Consider the following 14,138-nt stretch of genomic DNA (forward strand, 5'->3'; position numbering starts at 1 on the left):
AGGTAATTAGAGAACTGAACATTGAAATAGCTGAATTAAAAGACCAGTGAGAAGAACAAGCTAGTACTGTAACTTAGCATGGTAAAAAAAATAATAAAATAACTACTTCCAGGAGGTGTGTTTTATGGAGTAACGGCTATCAGACCTTCACTCTCCCCCATATAACTATTGTACACAACAAGAGATTGAATTGGACAAATAATATACAGCTGAAAAAAATCCACAGCCTCAGATGGGTGCCAGAGCATGTGGTTTGGGAAACTGGAGTGCGTTGGAAGATATGGTCAGCTGAAATGAGAGCTCTGGACAGATGTCCCTCCGAACTAACTGACCTGTGTCATCTTGAACAGTAATACAGATACCAGACTCCTCAGAAGAAAAGAAATTGGAGCTTTAAACCTTTGACTCAGGGTTCTTCTTCTTCTTATTATTTTTTGTGAGTGTTTGCTTTGTCTTTTTTCTCAGTCTGAGTTTAAGACAAAGACAATACTCAGCCCACAAGATAGCCCAAAACATCCCTCCTCCCACCCACTGCCACAGATTCAAATAAGTGTAAAGCAAAGACCACAACAGCACCTCCTGCTAGCCAACAATAACCAACACCATATGTGCAAAAGCAAAGAGGTAAAAACAGTTAAACACCATGCCACATCAAACAGAGAGAAGTAAATCAGATGAAATCCAACAAATTCTAGATGCAAAGAGTCTATCAGAGAAAGACTATAGAAATATTATGAGAATTATACAAGAATATAAATAAGAGTTGAAAGAGCATTTTACTTTGGAATTTGATAAGAAGCTACAAAGCATGGAAGAATTACTCAAAGCAGATTTCACTAAACAGTTAAGCAGTGTGGAGGAAAATTTCAAACAGAACTGCAAGGCCTGAAAGACAACTTTAGTGCAATTCAATCTCAGGTAAAAAACTTAAGAAATAGAACTCACACATGCAGAAGAAAGAATTTACAATCTAGAAGACACAATTAGCACACTCTTTCAGTTCAAAGATGAGGGAGAGGAAAGATTTAGAGAGCTACTCTTAGTGAAATTGCAGACTCCATAAAAAGGTCGAATGTACAAGTTATAGAAATACATGAGGAAGTAGACTGGGTCAAAGGTCTAGAGGTAATTTTCAGAGAAATTTTAGATGAAAATTTCCCTCACCCAGGCAGTCCTCAGATAATATTTATTTTGGAGGAAGATCGATCACCCAGATTCACAAATCCAAAATGACCAACACCAAACCACATTACTGTAAAATTATCAAAACTCAATGACAAGGAGAAAATTTTGCGGGATGCTAGGGAAAGAAAAGAAGTTAAATGCAAAGGGAGAACTATTAGACTCTCATCAGATTTTTCTTCACAAACCATAGAGGCAAGGAGAGAGTGGAATGACATACTCAGCAAACTAAAGGAGAAAGGAGAGGTAATTTCAGCCACGGACTTTGTATCCTGCAAAGTTATCCAAGTATGAGGGAGAAATAAATGTATTCCCAAATAGTCAAAAACTAAAGTAATTTGCCACAATCAACACCACCTTACAAGAAATACTGAATGGTGTCTTGCAGGAAAGGAGGAAGCAAAGGAACACACGTTCTCAGTGAGGTGAACAGCATTAGACTAGAAACAAAAACACAATAAAATAAGAAAGAACAACAAGCAAATAGGGGAGGGAATTAAAAGACAAAGAAACCCTATCAAATATTTGTTAATCAAGACCAACTTAAAAAAGACTTTTCTAGATATGTTTTTTATTACACAAAACAAAACAGGGAACAGAGACTTACAGAAAACACAAGAAAAATCAGTGGGGAATTCAGTAAACTCATCTACATAATAGATTAGCTAGAAACAGATGGGCAAAGCCTCAACAATTTAAAATAAACTCAAAACAAAAATTAGAATGGGCATAAGTAAACCAGATATATCAATAATCACCTTTAATATGAATGTCCTAAATTCACCTGTCAAAAGACTCAGAGTAGTTAAATAGGGTCCATCCAATATATGTCTCAGGAAACACACATCCAAAGAAAAGACTAATGAAAACTGAATATAAGAGGTTGGAGAAAGATGTTCTAAGCTAATAAATCACCAAAAAGGGGCAGGGACAGCTATCTCTGATAAAATAGACTTTCAGGCAAAGAAAGTAATCAAAGATAGAGAAAGATGTTACATAATGGTTATCTTCAATAAGAAGATATAACCACCATTAAAATATATGCCCCCAACTTAGGAGCATCCAAATATAGAAAACAAACACTGACTTCAAAGGAGGCATTAATAGGAGCACAATAATAGTAGGAGATTTCAACACACAACTCACAACAAGACACAGAACATCTGAACAAAAAATCAATAGAGAAATAGAGAACTTAAATGAAACCATAAATGAAATGGACCTAATAGATATATACAGAACATTCCATCTCAAAAGTAATTGATACACATTTCTCTCAAGTACACATGGAACATTTACAAGGACTGACCATATGCTGGGCCACAAAGACAGTCTAAACAGATATTTAAATATCAAAATTATAAAATGCATCCTTTTAGACCACAAAGGCATGAAACAAGAAATTGTTGGTATGCTTCTAATTCTGCCTCTAAAAACCCCTTCTGTTTCATTGGTTTAATCCCCCCTGATTAACACTGTATTCTATTTACATAACCACTGTTAACTAAGCACTACCCTGCCTGCAGGGCATTGGTTTAATCCCCACTGGTTCATGATGTCTTTTTGCTCCACCCCCTCTCGTAGTACACCCTGATTTGCACCAGTCACTTTTTGCTCCACCCTCTCTACATAACATCCTGTTTATACCCTACTTGGCAAGTATATATATAAGGACAGAATTGTGATTATAGTTTAGGTTAGTTTAGCTTAGCTTGGCTTAGATTGTGCTACGTTCTGCATGAATAAAGAGATACTGCGTACAGCTCAGCCATGAGTCCGTGGTCGTCTGTCTCCTGCCCGTGAAGCTCAGCCCAGCAGAAATCAACCGAAAAAGGAAAAGAAATTTTCCCAAAGCCTGGTGGCTAAATAATATACTGCTGAACTAAATGGGTCACTGAAGAGATCAAAAAAGAAATTAAGAATTATCTCGATACCAATGTAAATGAATAAACCAGTTACCAGACACTGTGGGATGCAGCAAAAGCAATGCTGAGAGGGAAGTTCATACCAATACAGACCCACATTAATAAATGAGAGAAATCTAACAACCCACCTCAATCAACTAGAAGTGTAGCAACATAAACAACACTCAGCAGGAGAAAGGAAATAATCAAAATCAGAGCAGAAATCAATGAAATAGAAAACAAGCAGACCACTAGGAAAATTAATGAAACAAAGAGCTGGTTCTTTTAAAGGATAAATAAGATAGATAAGCCACTAGCTACTTACTTAGAGAAAAACAGAGAATGCTATGGTAAAATCACTCAAAAATGAAAGAGGAGATATTACAACAGATGAGGTAGAGATTCAGAATTTTATGAAAGAATACTGTGGACACCTGTATGGAACTAAATATGACAAATTAAAAGAAATGAACACATTCTTAGAGTCATACCAACTACTAACCTTGACACCAGAGTAAGTACATAAACTTAACAGGCCAATCACTAGTAAAGAAATTAAAACAGTAATCAAAAGCCTACCCAAGAACAAAAGCCTGGTTCCCGATAGCTATACTAATGAATTTTACAAAACATTCAAAGAATAACTAACACCCATCCTCCTCAAACTTTTCCAGAAAATAGAAGAAGAATGAGCACGCCCAAATACATTCTATGAGGCTAACATCACCCTGATCCCCAAAGCAGAAAAGAAGCCCACCAAAAAATAAAACTATAGACCTATATACTTGATGAATACTGATGCAAATATCATCAACAAAATCTTGGCTAATGGAATACAAAATATGTTAAGAGTGATCCACCAAGATCAAGTGGGATTCATCCATGGGAAACAGGGATGGTTCAACATCTGTTAAGTCAATAAACATAATCCACTGTATCAGCAAAAGAAAAGATAAAAATCACATGATTCTATCAATCAGTGCAGAAAAAGCATTCGACAAGGCGCAATACCCATTTATGATAAAAGCCCTTGAGAAACTTGGAGTGGATAGAAAATTCCTTAAAATAATAAAGACTATATATGATAAATCCACAGTTACATCATAGTCAATGGGGAAAAATTGAAAGTTTTTCCCCTAAAAATCAGGAACTGGACTAGGATACCCACTCATCACTTTTATTCAATATAATCCTAGAAGTCCTTGCCATAGCAATCAGAGAAGAAAGAGATATCAAAGGAATCCAAATAGGAAAGGATGAAATTTAACTCTCATTCGCAGATAATATGTTGGTATTCCTAGAAGATCCCAGAAACTCTGCCAAGAAACTACCGGAAATTATCAATAAATTCAGTAAAATAGCAGGCTACAAAATCAATACCCATAAATCCATGGCATTTCTTTATGCAAAAGATAGGTCAGGAGAAATGAAACTAAATGAAGCAATACCATTCAAAATTGAAACCAGGAAGATCAAATATCTAGGAATTAATCTAACAAAGTATGTAAAGGAACTTTTCAGGGAAAACAATAAAACACTGTTAAAAGAAATAGAGGATGACACAAAGAAATGTAATAACATCCCCTGTTCATGGGTTGGGAGAATAAATATCACTAAAATGGTAATTTTTCCAAAAGCAATCTATAGATTTAATGTAATCCCTATCAAAATCCCAATGATATATATCAAGGAAATTGAATAGATTATTCAAAAATGTGTGTGGAACTCTAAAAAAAAACTATGAATAGCAAAAATACTCCTAATGAAAAAGAAGAAAAATGGAGGCATCACAATATCCAACTTCAGGTTATACTACAAAGCAGTAATAATCAAAACACTGTGTTACTGGAACAAAAATGGTCATATGGACCAATGGAATAAGATAGAGAGCCCAGAAGTCAATACATACACATACTGACACATCATATATGACACTAGGGGACAAATCTGCCCACCGGAGAAAAGAAAGTTGCTTTAACAAGTGGTGTTAGCAGAACTGGATGGCCATATGTAGAAAAATGAAACTAGACCACAAATTAACACCATACACCAAAGTTAACTCAAAATGAGTCACAGATCTGCCTATCAGACTTGAAAGTATAAAATACATAGAAGAGCATATCGGTGAAAGATTTCATGACATTAATACTAAAGACATATTTGTATACTTCACCCCATGGTCAAAGGAAACAAAAGCAAGATTGAACAACTGGGACTATAGCAAATCAAAAGGCTTCCATACATCAAAATAAAACCCCATAAACAGGAAGCATTGTTACACATCATACTTCAAACAAGCACTTGGTACCAAACATCTATAAAGAACTCATTCAGCTCAACAAAAAGAAAAAGAACAACCCAATAAAAAAGTGGGCAGAGGACATGCATAGACAGTTCTCCAAAGAAGAGATACACATGGCCCACAGACATATGCAGAAATGCTCTAATTCACTCATCTCCAGAGAATTGCAAATTAAAACCACATTGAGATATTACATCACAGGCGTAAGAATGGCCTTCATCTACAAAACAGGAAAAGATAAAATTTGGAGGAGAGAGAGAGAGATGGTGACTTGGAAACAACACCTGGCATGAGCTCCCAAAAAAGCAGCTTACAACCAGGATTCTCTGGAGAGGGTAGGATAACTGGTGCATCCTTGAAATGGTGAATAAGGGGTAGTCATGGTGACACCAAAAGAGTGTCTTATAACCCACTCTTGGGCTGGCAAACAGAGGCCAAACAGAAAAAGAAAGGAAAATCTTTGGACTCTGAACTCACCATTATCCCCCACCCCAGAAAGGCTGGCCAACTGCTCCTATCAGGCTTCCAGCAGAGCTATTTTCTTTACCAAGATTTCTGACACAGAGCAGAGGTGTCATTCCAAGCCTCATTCTTTTTCCTTTGCTTCTTTTTTTTTTCTTTTATTTCTTTTTTGTTTTAGGTGGCTGGAGCTCTGTTTGAGTGACAAAATACCTGACCAGTCAGAGCCTAGCCATGCCTGGGAAAGACTGCCTGAAGATATATATATTTCTTATAATTGGTTGTCTATGCTCAGGAGTGGTCCATGCTGCAGACTGATTGCTAGGGTTTTTTACGCTATTTTATTTTATCATTACTACTATTATACACACGTGTCCCTTCAGGTTGACCAAAATTAACTGCTGTTGCATTTTACCTTGATAGGTGACTGGGTATCCTATCCATTGTAAGAGAAACTGGTTTCTCCCTCTTCCCTCCACCCTCCTTTTACTCTCCTAGCTAATTAAAAAAATCTTTTCTTTCACTGCTCCCTTTTTTCCTCTTCTTTCTTTTTCTTTTCATTTTTCATTAGCCTTCTTAATTCACTGACACTTGTTTCTGAATTACTATGTGGAAGAAATCTGACTCAGAGTGAAGTGTGTGTGTGTGTGTGTGTGTGTGTGTGTGTGTGTGTGTGTCTTTCCTACTTTCCTTTCTCCTCTTCCTTTCAGTAGAACTTATAATGGACAGTAGATTTTCATAATTGTCTACTCTTGCTTTCCCTTTTTTCCTTTCTCTTTTTCTTTTGGTTCTGTTTGCTTTTTTATTTTTTCTTGGACTGGAGGCGTTTTTAGATAACTGGTATTGGTTGAAATACATCAATCTTGATTCAGTTGCTATTGTTATAATTTCTGAGGTTGGTAACTGCATTTGTGAAAGGTCTTTAGTATAGTGTGGCCAGTACTCAAAACAAAACAACTAAAGAATGACATAAAAGAAGAATACAAAACACATGAATTAAAAAATGGCTAAATCAAGTGCAAATAAAACTGCTACCACAATGAAACAGGAGAGGAGCCAAGAAGAAACTCAAAATCAGTCAGAAGTAATCATTAATAAGAAAAGTATTCAAGCAATAATAAACCTAAGATTCACAGAAATGAAGAAAAATATGGAGGAAAGGGCTATTAGAATTAGTGAAACTACAGATTAGGCCCTAAGGAGAAATACTAGGTACCTCAAGTTAATTAGAGAACTGAAAGCTGAAATAGCTGAGCTAAAAGGCCAATTAGCAGAACAAGCTAACACTATAAGTGAACTGAAGAAAGAAACTGAGGGAAGTGAATGCAGACTAAGAGAAGCAGAAAACAGAATTAGCCAGACAGAGGATGAGCTAGAGAAAACCAAGAAAGAGGGAAAATAGCTCAAAAAGAGATCGAAAGAACTGAAAACAACAACAGAGACATATGGGATGATCTCAAAAGAAGTAACATTCGTATATTTGGCCTACCAGAGGAAGAAAGAGAGGAAGGGGAAGTATACATCCTAGAGGAAATAATAGCAAAAACTTCCAAGACCCAAACAACATAAAGGATATTAAGATTCAAGAGGCCAAGAGAGTCCTAAATAGAATCAACCCAGACCTGAAGACAACAAGACACATCATTGTTACAATGTAAAGAAGTAAGGATAAAGAAAGGATAGAGAAAAACCAAGTCACATACAGGGGAAAACCCATAAGACTACCAGCAGACTTCTCCACACAAACTCTAAAATCCAGAAGAGAATGGCAAGATATCTATCGAGCCCTGAATGAAAAAGGGTTTCAACCAAGGATAATATATCCTGCTAGACTTTCATTCAAACTAGATGGAAGAATCAAAACCTTCTTAGACAGACAACAGTTAAAGAAGGCAACCATCACCAAGCCTGCCCTGAAAGATGTACTAAAAGACCTCTTATAAACAAGAACATCACTATAGTACTTGCCATATATCAGAGTAAATAAAAAATTGTTGAATAATTACATTACAATACATTAAATCCATAATATCAATAAATGTCAATGGGTTAAATTCACCCATTAAAAGGTACAGAGTGGGAGGATGGATCAGAAAACATAACCCAAGCATATGCTGCTTGCAAGAATCCCACCTGACCTAATAAGACACAGACTTAAAGTGAAAGGATGGAAAACTATCATACAGGGACCACAAAAATGGACCACAAAAGGAGCAGGAACAGCCATTCTCATCTGTGACACAATATATTTTAAATTAAATAAAGTAATAAAAGATAGGCAAGGCCATTACATAATAATTAAAAGATCAATCAATAAAGAAGATTTAACAATTATTGACATCTATGCACCCAGAGAAGGGCCATCTAAATATATCAAGCACCTACTGAAATAATTACAAAAATGCATCAATAATAATACAATAATAGTGCGAGACTTCAACACCCCTCTCTCACACTTAGGTAGATCAATGAAGCACAGAAACAACAAAGAAACAAAAAAATTAAATGGAGAGATGGACAGACTAGAACTCCTGGACATTTTCAGAGTTCTTCACCCCAAAAAAACTGTAATGTGTAATTCTTTTCAAACCCACACAGCAAATCATCAAGAATAGACCACATGTTAGGCCACAAAGACAGTATCAACAAATTCAAGAACACTGAAATTATCCCAACTATCTTCTCAGACCACAGTGGAGTAAAGATAACATTCAACAACAAACAGAAAATTACTAAAAGTCACAAAATTTGGAAACTCAACAACATGCTGCTTAATAACCACTGGGTCAAAGAAGCACTCAAGCAAGAAATTCAAATGTTCCTGGAAACAAATGAAAATGAAGACACATACTATCAAAATATTTGGAACACAGCTAAAACAGTACTGAGAGGGAAACTCATAGTCATACTATCACATATTAGAGAACAAGAAGACGCTCAAATAAATGAACTTACTACACACCTTAAGGACTTAGAGGAAAAGGAACAAAGGAACCCTAAAGCAACCAGGAGGACAGAAATCACTAAAATTAGAGCATAAATAAACAACATCAAAAATAAGAGGACAATACAAAAGATCAATGAAGCCAAACGTTGGTTCTTTGAAAAATTAAACAAGATTGACAAGCCCCTAACCAGACTCACTAAAAAAAGGGGGGAAGAAGACACAAATAAACAGAATTGTAAATGACATATATATATCATATATATATCAGAGTATATATCACAACTGACACCACAGAAATCCAGAAAATCATGAGAATTCTTTTTTTTTTTTACTTAAAAAGGGAGACATTAACAGAACCATAGGGTATGAGGGGTACAACTCCACACAATTCCCACCACCATATCTCTATATCTCATCCCCTCCCCTGATAGCTTTCCCATTCTTTATCCCTCTGGGAGTATGGACCCAGGGTCGCTTTGGTTTGCAGAAGGTGGAAGGTCTGGCTTCTGTAGTTGTTTCCCCGCTGAACACCGGTGTTGACTGTTTGGTCCATACTACCAGTCTGCCTCTCTCTTTCCCTAGTATGGTGGGTCTCTGGGGAAGCAGACCTCCAGGACACATTGGTAGGGTCTTCTGTCCAAGGAAGTCTAGTCGGAATCATGCTGGCATCTGGAACCTGGTGGCTGAAAAGAGAGTTAACATACAGAGCCAAACAAATTGCTGAATAATCATGGACCCAAAGGCTGGAATAGTGCAGATGAAGTGTTGGGGGGTACTCACTGCAGCCTATTGTGTACTTTTGCTTTCAGGTATATTTTGCCCTAGTTTATGGATACATGTGAACATATGCCCTATCTCAGGGGATCTGTTCTATATCTAGGTTCAGGACCAATATATCAGGACCAATGTGTCCTGGACCTCCAATTCCCCAGAACCCTGCCCCACTAGGTAAAGAGAGAGGCAGGCTGGGAGTATGGATCAACCTGTCAATGTCCATGTTCAGCAGGGAAGCAATTACAGAAGCCAGAACTTCCACCTTCTGTATCCCACAATGATCTTGGGTCCATACTCCCAGAGTGTTAAAGAATAAGAAAGCTATCAGTGGAGCAAACAGTATATGGAGGTCTGGTGGTTGGAACTGTATGAAGCTGTACCTCAATATCCTATGGTTTTGTCAATGTTTCCTTTTTATAAACAAAAGAGAGGGGGAGTGCTGGGAATATGGATCTAACTTATAATACCCATGTTCAGCAAAGAAGCAATTACAGAAGCCAGACCTTCTACCTTCTGCACCCCATGATGACCCTAGGTCCATACTCCCAGAGGGATAAAGAATAGGAAATCTATCAGGGGATGGGATGGGAGACACAGTTCTGCTGGTGGGAATTGTGTGGAATTGTACCAGTCTTACCCTATGATTTTTGTCAGTGTTTCCTTTTTATATATAAAAATTGAAAAAAAATTATGGGATATATATTCAAGGGAATACTACTCAGCAATAAAAAAGAATATTTTTACATCCTTTGGGATAAAATGGATGAAACTTGATAGCATTATGTTTGGTAAAATAACCAGGGAGGTAAAGGAAAATTACAGATGGTCTCAGTTACATGTGGAATTTAGAGATCAGAACCACATACATAAAATAAACAACCAGATATAACACAGCTCGTATTTAAATTGAGAAAACTATAGTGGTTTCCTAAGGTGGAGGGGAGAGGGCACAGACTTTCAGTAGTGGGAAAAATATAGAACTCTAGTCTTATCACTATTTAGTCCTATCAATAGTAATAGGACATTGAGGGAGGTGGATATTTTAATATTTCAAGTTCTACAACTCCCTAGACTGTAGCCCTAAGCACAAATACTAACTTTTGTTAATGTATATCTTAGATTTGCAAAATGATCAAACTCTAATTAGGGGGTTAACTGTTTATGGATCTCTAAAAATGTATTTGAAAATATAGCTCTCAAACATCTAAATCAACTATAGCTTTAGGCCAAACAGATCAAAATCTTTTGACCTTGTAAGTATTTAAAATACAAAGAGATTCAGATATCACTAAAAGCATTCAAATCATAGTGAAGTATACTAATATAGATACTAAACCCCCCAACTAACCTGGCTATAATAATTAATCATTGATATTTTAACCCTTTCTAAGACTTTAAGAAACCCCTTGAATCCTCTAAGATCTGCATTTCTCCTAGCCCTGGTACCTCGAGGATATGACCATAATTCTTGAAATTTCTTCTCTATGATTCCTTACTGCCATACCAACTTTGTCAATTTCAACCAAATAACTATTGGTGCTGCCACCTCGCATTATGCTGCTACTGAAATCCTACTGTGGACTGCAACCAGAGATACCAGCCTGAGAAGTCAACCTTGCAACTCTTCAAATCTGGTGAGACCTTTCCCAACACATGGGACTACCTACAATCAAGTTAGTTGGCACATCATTTAACTACGTAACAGATACCAGATTAAGGTAGGGTTTAGGGTACTGGATACAGGTGTAAATGTATCCATAAACAAGGGGGAAATCATATAACTCAAAGTCAAAGTGCTTAATAATGACTGAAGTGCCTAAAGAAGGCATCATAAATTCTGTGATTGGATTTCGACCCAATTAGTAGGGCAGCCTAGCAGAATGGCCCAAAAAAGACAGATTCCCAAAACCTAAATCTGGTTGGACTCAACAAATGATACTCAACACCTAAACAATTGAGAGAAAAATCTAAGATAATCAGATAAAGAAAGGACTACCAAAGTTGGATAACAGCAAGAGATTGGCCTACTTAATAATGGCCTATTTGGTCAATATCACACCACCTGATCATCTGTTAAGGTCCTAGTTAGGTAATACTTGGATTCCCATACAGATGGCCTTGGCCTCTGAAAGTTCCTTCTCTCCACTACCACTGGTCACTTCCATGAGGAATAACATCTTGTAGTCTTCTCAAGACCTTGGCTCTACCATAAAGCAATGATGGTAGGAATAACACCAGTCTCAATACATACATTATTTTATAAGTGTGCTTAAAATATTATTTAATGTTTCTCTTCCCCTTTTTATTAGTACTTTAACAGCATCTTCTAAAATTCTATGATTTAAGGGACATAATTTCTCACACACAGTACAATCGATTCATTACCTATGAACTCAAGTATTATAACTCACATTCAAGGTATTTTTGCCATTGAAACCTTTTTGCACTTAGGAACATTATATGATATTTCAGCACTGCATTTATAGTAAACCTGGGCAGAAGGAGAGTTCACCTAGTAGAGTACATTCCTTACCATACCCAAACTCTAGCACCAAATGGGAGCATCATGAGATGATACCAGGGTAGCTTCATGAATGGAGAAACAGTCTTGTTGTGTCTCTCATCTCTATTTCTGTCTTTAGAAAATTCTGCTGGAGAGGTTGCTGGAGAGACTTTGCTCATGTGTAAGAACTTTGAACTCATTCCTTAGGGTTCCATTAAAAAAAAAAAGCACAGAAGTACAGAAACCATTAAATTGACATGAAAAGAATACTTACTGGCAGTGCAAGAGCCAAGTTATAAAGCAAATAGTCAATTTATTTTACCTTGACTGGAGACAAGTATAACAGACCTTTTTTTTTTCACTATTCTGAACATGCTCTGTGCATCAATGTCCTCAGAAGCACCAAGGTTGACTTCATTGTTATTAGTAAAATTGAACAAGTAGTAAAAGAGGAATCCACAAATAATCAAGATTACTTTATAATAAATTGTTGTTATTAAATATTAAATGATATATTAATAAAATATTAATAAGAAAGCACCAAAACTATACATTTAAATCTAACTCTTTGAATCTTTGATATCTTCAGATCTCTCCACACTAGCAAAGGGATAACAATATCAGATATCCCTAATAAGCCTCATGGGAAGTCATCCAGGTGACAAAATAAAACACCAGTTCAAGAGAGTTTATATCCCATTTGAGGTATTAAAATGCGTTGCTGGGCTTTCATTCTTAGTTTATGTTTGATCAGACTTTCGTATCTATTCCCACTTGGTTTACTAGGGTTGCTAGTTCACCTGAGTGAACTGGAAGTGAAGACTACAGGAACCAGGGGAAACCATACTTATGAAAAAGACCCTAAGCTTTTAGCACCTCTTTTATTTTATAGGCATCCTAACACATCACCTTCCCTGATCTCAGCAATATTCCAGATCCTTTCACCAGCTGTAAACAAGCCCAAAATCAAGGTACATAGTTCATTTTCTATAGGCTGCTAGGTTAAAATAAATTTCTTTTCCTGATTTGCCTTCCAGGTCTGCTACAGTTTTCCACCTTTTATTTTAAGACTATCATAACCAGAACTTCTCTACAGTTTGATCATTAAAGTCAGGCAGGCAGTGAATTGGCAGGCAAAGAAAGGGTTTTATTTCTTATATCTAAGGCACATGTGCAACAAGGAACTTCTTGACTTGGAAAAGAATAGAGATTAAAATTTGGCCTACAGCTGATTCCAACCTTAGAGAATTTTCTTATTCTTTTATCCAGAACTTCATTTTAACTACAGTTTACTTCCTTTCCATCTTTCTCTCACCCCCTCCTACCTCACTTCTTAATTGAAATTCTGCATATTTTATTATTTTGACTCTTGGGACATTTACTTCCTTTAAAATTTTAAAACTGTAGAAGAGATGCCATTCTCTATTCTATGAATCTAAGGTGGGTTCTTTGTTTCAGTTATTTTTCTGTATATACAGAAAGCATTTCATACAATAAATTTTAATTTTTACTTATACAATTCAAGTTAAATGCAGATTTATTCATACCCTACTTTTTAAAAAAACATTTCTAGCCAGTACCATGAAAGTAAATATACATATTCACCACTACCATGTTAATTCTTATCATGTGGCCTTCTAAATCAGAACTCCAAAGCATTATGAGACTATATATTCTTAAGTCTAATATAAACATGTCAGTATTTCTTCTCCTACTGCAATAAAATTTCTCTCTAAAGATCCTTGTGTAATTAAATCTAGAAAGAGAAGGAGGAGGAGGTGGACACAGAAGAAGATGTAGAGGAGGAGGGGGAAGAGGAGGAACACAGGATAATAAAATCAACAAAAATCTGAAATAAAAAACACAGAAGCACAATGTTTTACTATGGATATCTTATAGTGGTTATTTTGGCATATAGTTTCAGCAACTAAAGTATATTATAACATGAATACTTTCTGACAAAAATGTACATAACATATTAAATGAAAACTCCCCAAATAAAGAATCACAATAGATAATTGACTTAGGATAAGCCAAATACTATGTCCACAAGTCAGCCTTATTCAT

The sequence above is a fragment of the Erinaceus europaeus genome, chromosome 13 (assembly GCF_950295315.1).
Source record: "Erinaceus europaeus chromosome 13, mEriEur2.1, whole genome shotgun sequence".
Classification (NCBI taxonomy): domain Eukaryota; kingdom Metazoa; phylum Chordata; class Mammalia; order Eulipotyphla; family Erinaceidae; genus Erinaceus; species Erinaceus europaeus.